This window comes from Schistocerca serialis, chromosome 4 (genome assembly GCF_023864345.2).
Source record: "Schistocerca serialis cubense isolate TAMUIC-IGC-003099 chromosome 4, iqSchSeri2.2, whole genome shotgun sequence".
NCBI classification, from domain to species: Eukaryota; Metazoa; Arthropoda; class Insecta; order Orthoptera; family Acrididae; genus Schistocerca; species Schistocerca serialis.
Window position 1 is genome coordinate 889,699,829 of NC_064641.1, and position 10,077 is coordinate 889,709,905.

A 10,077-nucleotide genomic window follows, 5' to 3' on the forward strand; every position below is an offset into this window, starting at 1 on the left:
ATTGATCCTCACGTCAGCCTACGTCATCAACGCGTGCAATCAATGGCCACACCTCGTGATCATACTAAGGGTCAAATTGCGTGACTCAGCCGAGTCGCCCTTTTCCCATGAGGCCCATACTTCCGCTTCATATATAAAAAATGCCTCTTTTTGTTTCGTACTTTACATGATTGATGGCACAGTTCTGTGTATTAAAAGTAATTTCCATGTAAGTAGAAAGCGGAGGAGTAGAATATGTTAATTATATGGACACCCTAGCTGCAAACAGGCGTTGATGTACTTCGTTGGGGACGTGTTGAAAATGTGTGCCCCGACAGGAATTCGAACCCGGGATCTCCTGCTTACCTGGCAGACGCTCTATCCATCTGAGCCACCGCGGGCACAGAGGATAGTGCGTCAGCCACGTAAGCAGGAGATCCCGGGTTCGAGTCTCGGTCGGGGCACACATTTTCAACATGTCCCCAATGAAGTACATCAACGCCTGCTTGCAGCTAGGGTGTCCATTTAATTATCATTTCATTTCTAGTAAAGCTGCATGGTCATCCACGGTAACTGTTCTTTCGGGAACAGATACTACCGTCATATATAGTTAAAATATGGCTTCCCAGCCATTGACCTTCTTGTGCGAACGCACACGCTATGCCCGAACTCGTACGGGACTTGGTAGATTAATCTGCCACGAGTAATGAGTATGATGGGCAAACATCTATTAGGCGCACTACGAATGTAGTGGTGTGGACATGTTGGGAATGTGGACCTCACGGGGAGCGTGCAAGGGATAAGTCCATGCAGACGCACTATCCTCTGTGCCCGCGGTGGCTCAGATGGATAGAGCGTCTGCCATGTAAGCAGGAGATCCCGGGTTCGAGTCCCGGTCGGGGCACACATCTTCAACATGTCCCCAATGAAGTACATCAACGCATGTTTGCAGCTAGGGTGTCCATTTAATTATCATTTCATTTCTAGCAAAGCTGCATGGTCATCCACGGTAACTGTTCTTTCGGGAACAGATAAAAGAATATGTTGTTTATTAGATAATTTCTACAGTTTCTTTTCAGATACGATTACCCAGTCGAAAATCAAATTCATTAGGCATACGTGCTCACGTTCATATTATTACATTAATCAATTAGTAAGGGAGGGAAGAGGGGGGTTATAAATGCAGTTTCGGCGCTTATGAAGTCTTTGGAGCCTACAGTCGGAGCTACGTCATCTGCATATGTGACTTTCCTTGAAATAGTTTCTAGAAAATTTGCAGTGTAAATGCTGCAGGTATGGGAAAAGTCGACCAGTTTAGTTCTGAATAACCAGTATCTTTGTGTATTTGTTTAGTATCGGTTATAACAGGTACTTTTTCGCTTTTTACTAATAAACAGGTAAGAAAATCGATATACCAGTCATCGATGGCAGAAATGCTATAATTTTTGGTATTTAAATACATCCTTTTTAAAGAAACGAGTAATTTTTATTCTTAAAACTTCCATTGCTTTGAAACATCGCGTTATTACAGAAAATGGCAAAAGCGATCAGTGATATTTTAGTAACAACGCCGAAAGAAACGGGCAATAAACACATAACATAAGAATTGGTGCATCATTGTTGAGACAATACTGTACCGGTTACTTTGTGCCGTGGCCTAATTTGCGGTACACACGTTAATGCAGTCAGTGAGAGTTGAACCATCTGGTCTATACAGTAGTTTTTCGCTGTCGTCGTCGAGCGCTAGTTGTATTATAGAATGGCACTATCCCTATTCTGGGAGTACCTACGGAATGCAAAGCCTTATTTGCTTCAAAAGATTAAGAACAGGGGGAGCCACAACAAATGTGCGACAACGTATAAGGAGAAAACTTAAAACTTAACAATTCATTCGTAGTCTACATTAAAATAGAAACTAGCTGATCTGATGCCTGCGTCTACATAATATGCCTTATCTGCTTGCAGCTTTTGAAACGGACAAATTAACATGAAAAATAGTTTTTCAACTACAGTTTTCATCTTCTGGCGCTGACCATTCATAGTGCCCAAATAGTGGTGTGATCCTCGATTGCAGCATGATTTTTGAGCAAAGTATCAAAAAATTAGGAACAGTAGGAGAATACTGCTAGTTGTTTTCTAGTGTTCAACCACTTACCACCTTTCGGTAAAAGCAGCGAACGGTGGACGGATTAACTTTTCTTTTATTTGCCTCTTAATTTGATATTTCGCTTCTATGTATCTTGAAACTGAGAGAGTCAAAAATTTTCAGTCTTTATTCGATTTCGGCGTTTATTGCAGGAGATAAAAGGAATAAAACATCAAAAACCGTTTATTTCGGAAACCGGTTATTTTGAGTGGTTTCAACGGTGTGGTTAAACTGACGTCGAAGGGCGCTGTTCTTGAGGACAATATTATGGAAATAGAACAGGATGTAGATGAAGATGAAATGGCAGATATGATACTGCGTGAAGAGTTTGACAGAGCACTGAAAGACCTAAGTCGAAACAAGGCCCCGGGAGTAGTCAACATTCCATTAGAACTACTGATAGCCTTGGGAGAGCCAGCTCTAACGAAACTCTTCCGTCTTGAGAGCAAGATGTATGAGACAGGCGAAATACCCTCAGACTTCAAGAAGAATATAATAATTCCAATCCTACAGAAAGCAGGTGATGACAGATGTGAAAATTACCCATCAGTTTAATAAGCCACGGCTGCAAAATACTAACACGAATTCTTTACAGACGAATGGAAAATCTGGTAGAAGCGGACCTCGGGGAAGATCAGTTTGGATTCCGTAGAAATGTTGGAACGCGTGAGGCAATACTGACCCTACGACTTATCTTAGAAAATAGATTAAAGAAAGGCAAACGTACGTTTGTAGCATTTGTAGACTTAGAGAAAGCTGTTGACAATGTTGATTGGAATACTCTCTTTCATATTCTGAAGGTGGCAGGGGTAAAATACAAGGAGCGATAGGCTATTTACAATTTGTACAGAAACCAGATGGTAATTATAAGAGTCAAGGGGCATAAGAGGGAAGCAGTGGTTGGTAGGGAGTGAGACAGAGTTGTAGCCTATCCCCGATGTTATTCAATCTGTATACTGAGCAAGAAGTAAAGGAAAGAAAAGAAAAATTTGGAGTAGGTATTAAAATCCATTGAGAAGAAATAAAAACTTTGAGGTTCGCCGATGACATTGTAATTCTGTCAGAGACAGCAAAGGAACTGGAAGAGCAGCTGAACGGAATGGACAGTGTCTTGAAAGGAGGATATAAGATGAACATGAACAAAAGCAAAACGAGGATAATGAAATATAGTCGAATTAAATCAGGTAATGCTGAGGGAATTAGATTAGGAAATGAGACACTTAAAGTAGTAAAGGAGTTTTGCTATTTGGGGAGAAAAATAACTGATGAGGGTCGAAGTAGAAAGGATATAAAATGTAGACTGGCAATGGCAAGGAAAGTGTTTCTGAAGGAGAGAAATTTGTTAACATCGAGTATGGATTTAAGTGTCAGGAATTCTTTTCCGAAAGTATTTGTATGGAGTGCAGCCATGTAAGGAAGTGAAACGTGGGCGATAAATAGTTAAGACAGAGAGAGAATAGAAGATTTCGAAATGTGGTGCTACAGAAGAGTGCTGAAGATTAGATGGGTATATCACATAACTAATAAGGAGGTATTGAATAGAATTGGGGAGAGGAGAAGTTTATGGCACAATTTGACTAGAAGAAGGGATCGGTTGGTAGGACACATTCTGAGGCACCAAGGGATCACAAATTAGAGGGCAGTGTGGAGAGTAAAAGTCGTAGAGGGAGACGAAGAGATCAATACACTAAACAGATTCAGAAGGATGTAGGTTGCAGTAGGTACTGGGAGATGAAGAAGCTTGCACACGATAGGGTAGCTTGGAGAGCTGCATCAAACCAGTCTTTGGAATGAAGACCACAACAACACCAACCAAAAATTGCTTGTTTCAGCGTTAACTGGAATCCCTAAGATGCTGAACAATATATATATACATAACCAAAAACCTGTTGTTTCAGAGCTAACTGAAATCCCCAAGATGCTGAACAATAATGGAACAAGAACTGATCCTTGTGGTAAACCATCTTGAGTACACACGTCTTGCTCACTCTGGCGTTTGACTGTATTTCGAATACTCTCCTGCGTAGCACGTTATTGAATAGTTTTAGGAGGATTTCACAGCGAGAAGCTCCACTGCAGAAGACGGAGGCAGCGCCGTTGCAGAAACGCCGCCGCCGCGGCGCTGGGGTCGCGCGCGCCTGTGCTCTCGCCGCGCGCCATTCACGGCGGTCCGCGGCCATTGAGGCCGGGCCCCGCTCATTGAGCAGAACGCGCGGCCGCCTCATTAGCCGCGCAGGCCGGCGGTTATTCATAACCCGGCGGCCGCCATTCGCGGGGCTGTTTGCTCGGCGCCGTATGCAACGTAGCGTAGCGCTGCCTGCCGGTCTCTCCTGCCGGTCTCGGCAGGCAGGTGTGGGAGTGCCGTGTCCAGGGTCTCGCCGCTCCTGGCTGCCTGCCTGCCCAGCGTCAGCTGCTACAGTGTCGTACACGTGTGTGTGGTCACATCGTCGTGTGGCCCCTCGAAAGCGTGTACAGTGCAGCCCTTTCTTACAAACATTTACACAGTGAACAAAGAGGCAGACACTGAGGTCACCAAAGTTGTGGGACACCTCGAAATATCGTGTAGGAACTCCTTTCGGCCGGTTTAGTGCACTCCACAAGTCAGTGGAAGGTCCCTACAAATACTGAGCGATGCTGCCATTGTCGCTGTCCATACTTGCATACTTGGAAGTCGGGCGATCTTGGTGGCCAAATCATTTGCTTGAACTGTCAAGAATGTCTTTGAAAGCAGTCGCGTACAAGTATGGGCCAGTGAGATGGTGCAATGTCACCAATAAAAACTCGATCGTTTTTTGGGAACATGAAGTCCATTGATGCCCGCAGACGGTTTGCAAGCAACCAAACAGAGCCATTTCCAGTCGATAATCGATTCAGTTGTACCAGAGGACCGAGTCCATTCCATGTAACACATCCCGCTGCTTACACAGTACCTTGTTCGTAACTTGGATCTATGCCCACGAGGCGTCTGCGCAACACTCGGACCCTACCGTCGGCTCCGGCCAACTGAAATCGGGACTCTAGTGACCAGGCCACGGTTTTTGAGTCGTCTAGGGTCCAACCGATGTGGTCACGGGCCTAGGAGAGGAGCTGCAGGCGATGTCGTGCTGCCAGCAAAGTCACTCCAGTCGGTCGTCTGCTGCCACAGCCCATTAACGCCAGATTTCACCACATTGTCCTAACGGATACGTTCGTCGTAAGTCCCACATTGATTTCTGTGGTTATTTCGTGCAGTGTTGCTTTCCCGTTAGCACTACCAACTCTATGCAAACGCCGCTGCTCTGAGTCTCGAAGGAAAGGGCATCAGCAACTGCGTTGTCACCGGTGAGAGGTAATCCCTGAAATTTGGTACTCTCCGCACACTAATGTCACTGCAAGTCTCGGAATACTGTGAAACATCCCTGCTGGCGGCTCACCTCCAACTGCCCAACGCTACGCGCTGTTAACATCCAGCTGCCCAACACTACAATGGCAGACAACAATGCAAACTAGCCACAGACTGCACACAGCACAGCCAGTGATTTTCATACAAATGGCTCTGAGCACTATGGGACTTCACATCTATGGTCATCAGTCCCCTAGAACTTAGAACTACTTAAACCTAACTAACCTAAGGACATCACACAACACCCAGCCAACACGAGGCAGAGAAAATCCCTGACCCCGCCGGGAATCGAACCCGGGAACCCGGGCGTGGGAAGCGAGAACGCTACCGCACGAACACGAGATGCGGGCCGATTTTCATACAGAGCGCTGCGTAACGTTGCCAATAAGAAAACATAAACAGCCTACTTACAACTGAATTCCATAACTATTTGCAAAATGGAATGTCCCAAGCGTCTAGGTCGAACTACCATCCTACGTTTCAAGTCTATCAGTTCCCATTGTGCGACCCCAATCACGTCGGACGCCTTTTCACATGAATCAACTAAGTATAAATGATCCGCCAATGCACTGCCGTTTCATACCTCGTGTACGTGATACTACCGCTATCTGCAAATGTGCATATCGCTATCCCACGACTTTTGCCGCCTCAGTGTACAATGGTTCCACAAATTAGTGAAAAATCAAAGAGGAATAGTTCGAGCAACCACAAAAAGTGACTCGAATGTTGGTACCATCTCACACCACAGATAATATACTGGGGTTGCACAAAAAAGTGAAAACACAGCGCCGGCTGATATGGTGGAGCGGTTCTAGGCGCTTCAGTCCGGCGCCGCGCGGCTGCTACGGTCGCAGGTTCGAATCCTGCTCGGGCATGGATGCGTGTGATGTCCTTAGGTTAGTTGGGTTTAAGTAGTTCTAAGTCTAGGGGACTGACGACCTCAGATGTTAAGTCCCATAGTGCTCAGAGCCATTTGAACCATTTGAATTTGATGGTTGCGTTAAGCAGATCCTCCAGTGGGCGAGCGACATGAGGTGTTGCCTTGTCTTGCATGAAGACGGTGATTCCCACACGGTTGCGCTCTTCCAAAGCAGGAATCACAAGCTGCACAACGAGGTCTCAGTAACTCAGTACGTATTTCTCGACGGCGAGTATTCATCAGAGACAGGACAGCTGTTGTTCTGTATACATTATGTGACCAAAAGTATCCGGACACCATAAAAAACATATGTTTTCATTATTAGGTGCATTGTGCTGCCACCTTCTGCCAGGTACTCCACATCAGCGACTTCAGTAGTCATTAGACATCGTGGGAGAGCATAATGGGGCACTCCGCAGAACTCACGGACTTCGAATGTCGTCAGGTGATTTGGTGTCACTTGTGTCATACGTCTGTACGTGATATTTCCACACTCTTAGACATCCCTAGGTCCACTTTTTCCGATGTGATTGTCAAATCCATGCGTGAACATAAACCCAAATGCTAGCCAAGCCTGCAGATTACACTGTTGTATCTGACTAGGAAAGGCTCATTTGCAGTGCCCTCAATACTTGGCAAGTGTGAGTTGTGGAAAGAACAGCGTTCTGCGCAGTTGTGAGTGAGATATGTCGGATGTGAGTGAGTTACAACACCCGTAAGGGCTGGTCCTCAACTGGTGGGTGGTTCTGCAAGCAAGTAGATGTCCAGTGAGTAGTGTAGCAACTTAAATCACTTCCGGTCCAGACTGTATACCAATTAGGTCCCTTTCAGAGTATGCAGATGCAATAGCTCCATACTTAACAATCATATACAACCGCTCGCTCGACGAAAGATCCATACCCTAAGACTGGAAAGTTGCACAAGTCATACTAATATTCAAGAAAGGCAGTAGCAGTAATCTACTAAATTACAGGTCCGTATCACTAACGTCGATATGCAGTACGATTCTAGAACATATACTGTGCTCGATCATTATGAATTACCTCGATGCTAATGGTCTATTGACATACAGTCAACGCGTATTTACAAAACATAGTTCTTGTGACACACAACTAGCTATTTATTCGCACGAACTCTTGAGCGCTATTGACAAGGAATTTCAAATACATTCCGGATTTCTATATTTCCAGTAGGCTTTTGACACTGTACCACACAACTGCCAAGATGATAAACATAGAAGTAGATATCCTCAGTGTAACAAAACAGCTTAAGTCACTTAATAAAGGCAAGGCCTCCGGTCCAGATTGTATACCAGTCAGGTTCCTCTCAGAGTACGCTCATAAAATAGCTCCATATTTAGCAATTATATACAACCACTCGCTCACAGAAAGATCCGTACCTAAAGACTGGAAAATTGCTCAAGTCACACCAATACCCAAAAAGGGAAGTAGGAGTAATACGCTGAATTACAGGCCTATATCACTAACGTCGATTTTCAGTAGGGTTTTAGAACATATACTGTGTTCAAACATTATGAAGTACCTCGAAGAAAACGATTTATTGACATATAGTCAGCACGGATTCAGAAAATATCGTTCTTGTGAAACACAACTAGCTCTTTATACTCATGAAGTAATAAGTGCTATCGACAGGGGATGTCAAATTGATTCCATATTTTTAGATTTCCAGAATGCTTTCGACACCGTTCCTCACAAGCGTCTTCTAACCAAACTGCGTGCCTACGGAGTATCGCCTCAGTTGTGCGACTGGATTCGTGATTTCCTGTCAGAAAGGTCACAGTTCGTAGTAATAGACAGAAAGTCAACGAGTAAAACAGAAGTAATACCCGGCGTTCCCCAAGGAAGTGTTATAGGCCCTCTGTTGTTCCTGATCTATATTAACGACATAGGAGACAATGTGAGCAGCCGTCTTAGATTGTTTGCAGATGATGCTATCATTTACCGTCTTGTAAAGTCATCAGCCGATCAAAACGACTTGCAAAATGATTTAGATAAGATATCTGTATGGTGCGAAAAGTTGCAATTGGCCCTGAATAAAGAAAAGTGCGAAGTTATTCACATGAGTACTAAAAGGCATCAACTAAATTTCGATTAAAGTCACACAAACCTTAGGGCTGTAAATTCAACCAAATACTTAGGGATTACAATTACAAATAACCTAAATTGAAACGATCACATAAATAATATTGTGGGTAGAGCAAACCAAAGACTGCGATTCATTGGCAGAACACTTAGAAGGTGCAACAGGTCTACTAAAGAGACCGCTTACACCACGCTTGTCCGCCCTACTCTGGAGTATTGCAGTGCTATGTGGGATCCGCATCAGGTGGGACTGACGGATGACATCGAAAAAGTACAAAGAAGGGCAGCTCGTTTTGTATTATCGCGAAATGGGGGAGATAGTGTCACAGACATGATACGTGAATTGGAGTGGCAATCATTGAAACAAAGGCTTTTTCGTTGCGACGGGATCTCATGGAATTTAAATCACCAGTTTTCTCCTCCGATTGTGAAAACATCCTGTTGGCACCCACCTATATAGAGAGAAATGATCATCACGATAAAATAAGAGAAATCAAGGCTCGCACTGAAAAATTGAAGTGCTCGTTTTTCCCGCGTGCCGTTCGAGAGTGGAACGCTAGAGAGACAGCATGAAGGTGGTTCATTGCACCCTCTGTCAGGCATTATATTGTGAATAGCAGAGTAATCACGTAGATGTAGACAAGTGGCTCGTACTGAAATTGCGTGCTTATCGAATATCGTTTCAGTTAAGTGACTGGATTCGTGATTTCTTGTCAGAGAGTTCACAGTTCGTAGCAAACGACACACGGAAACTCATCGATTAAAAGGACGGAAACTCATCGATAAAAACAGAAGTTATTGCTGGCGTTCCCCAAGCAGTGTTCTAGGCGCTCTGCGATTTAGAAGACAATCCGAGCAGGCGTCTTAGGTTGTTTGCAGATGATGCTGTCGTTTATCTTCTGGTAAAATTATCAGAAGATGAAAACAAGTTGCAAAACGATTTATTAAAAGGTATCTGCATGGCGAGAAAATTGACAATTGAATCTAATTAGTAAAAAGTGTGAAGCCATCCACATGAGTTCTAAAAGGATTCCGTTAATCTTCGGTCAAATCTCAAGGCCGTACATTCAACTAAATACCCATGATTTACAATTACGATATATTTAAACAGGAAAGAACACAAAATACTGTGGGCAAGGGTAACCAAAGACTGCGTTTTATTGGTAGGATACCTAGAACATGCAACGTATCTCATAAACAGTGTGTCGACACGATCCTTGTTCGTCCTCTTTTAGAATACTGCTGCGCGGTGTGGGATCCTTACCACACAGAATTAACGGAGTACACCGAGGAAGTTCAAGAATGAGCAGAACGTTCTCTATTATCACGAAATAGGAGAGAGAGTTTGATTGATATGATGCAGGATTTGGGGTGGACATCGTGAAAACAAAGGCGTTTTTCGTTGCGCCGGTATCTTCTTACGAAATTTCAGTTCCAAGATGTTACTCCAGGTGTCAAAATAAAAAATAAAATAAATGCCTGGCAGAGGGTTCAATGAACCACCGTCATGCTTTATATCTACCGTTCCACTCTCGAACGGCACGCAGCA

General features: G+C 44.1%; 1 non-coding gene across 1 annotated transcript; it reads left to right on the forward strand.

The window, feature by feature from the left end:
* The first annotated feature begins 808 nt into the window (after nt 1-808).
* Trnat-ugu (transfer RNA threonine (anticodon UGU)) lies at nt 809-883 on the forward strand. The gene has a single exon. It is a non-coding gene; the product is annotated as a tRNA-Thr (tRNA).
* The last annotated feature ends 9,194 nt before the right edge of the window (nt 884-10,077 follow it).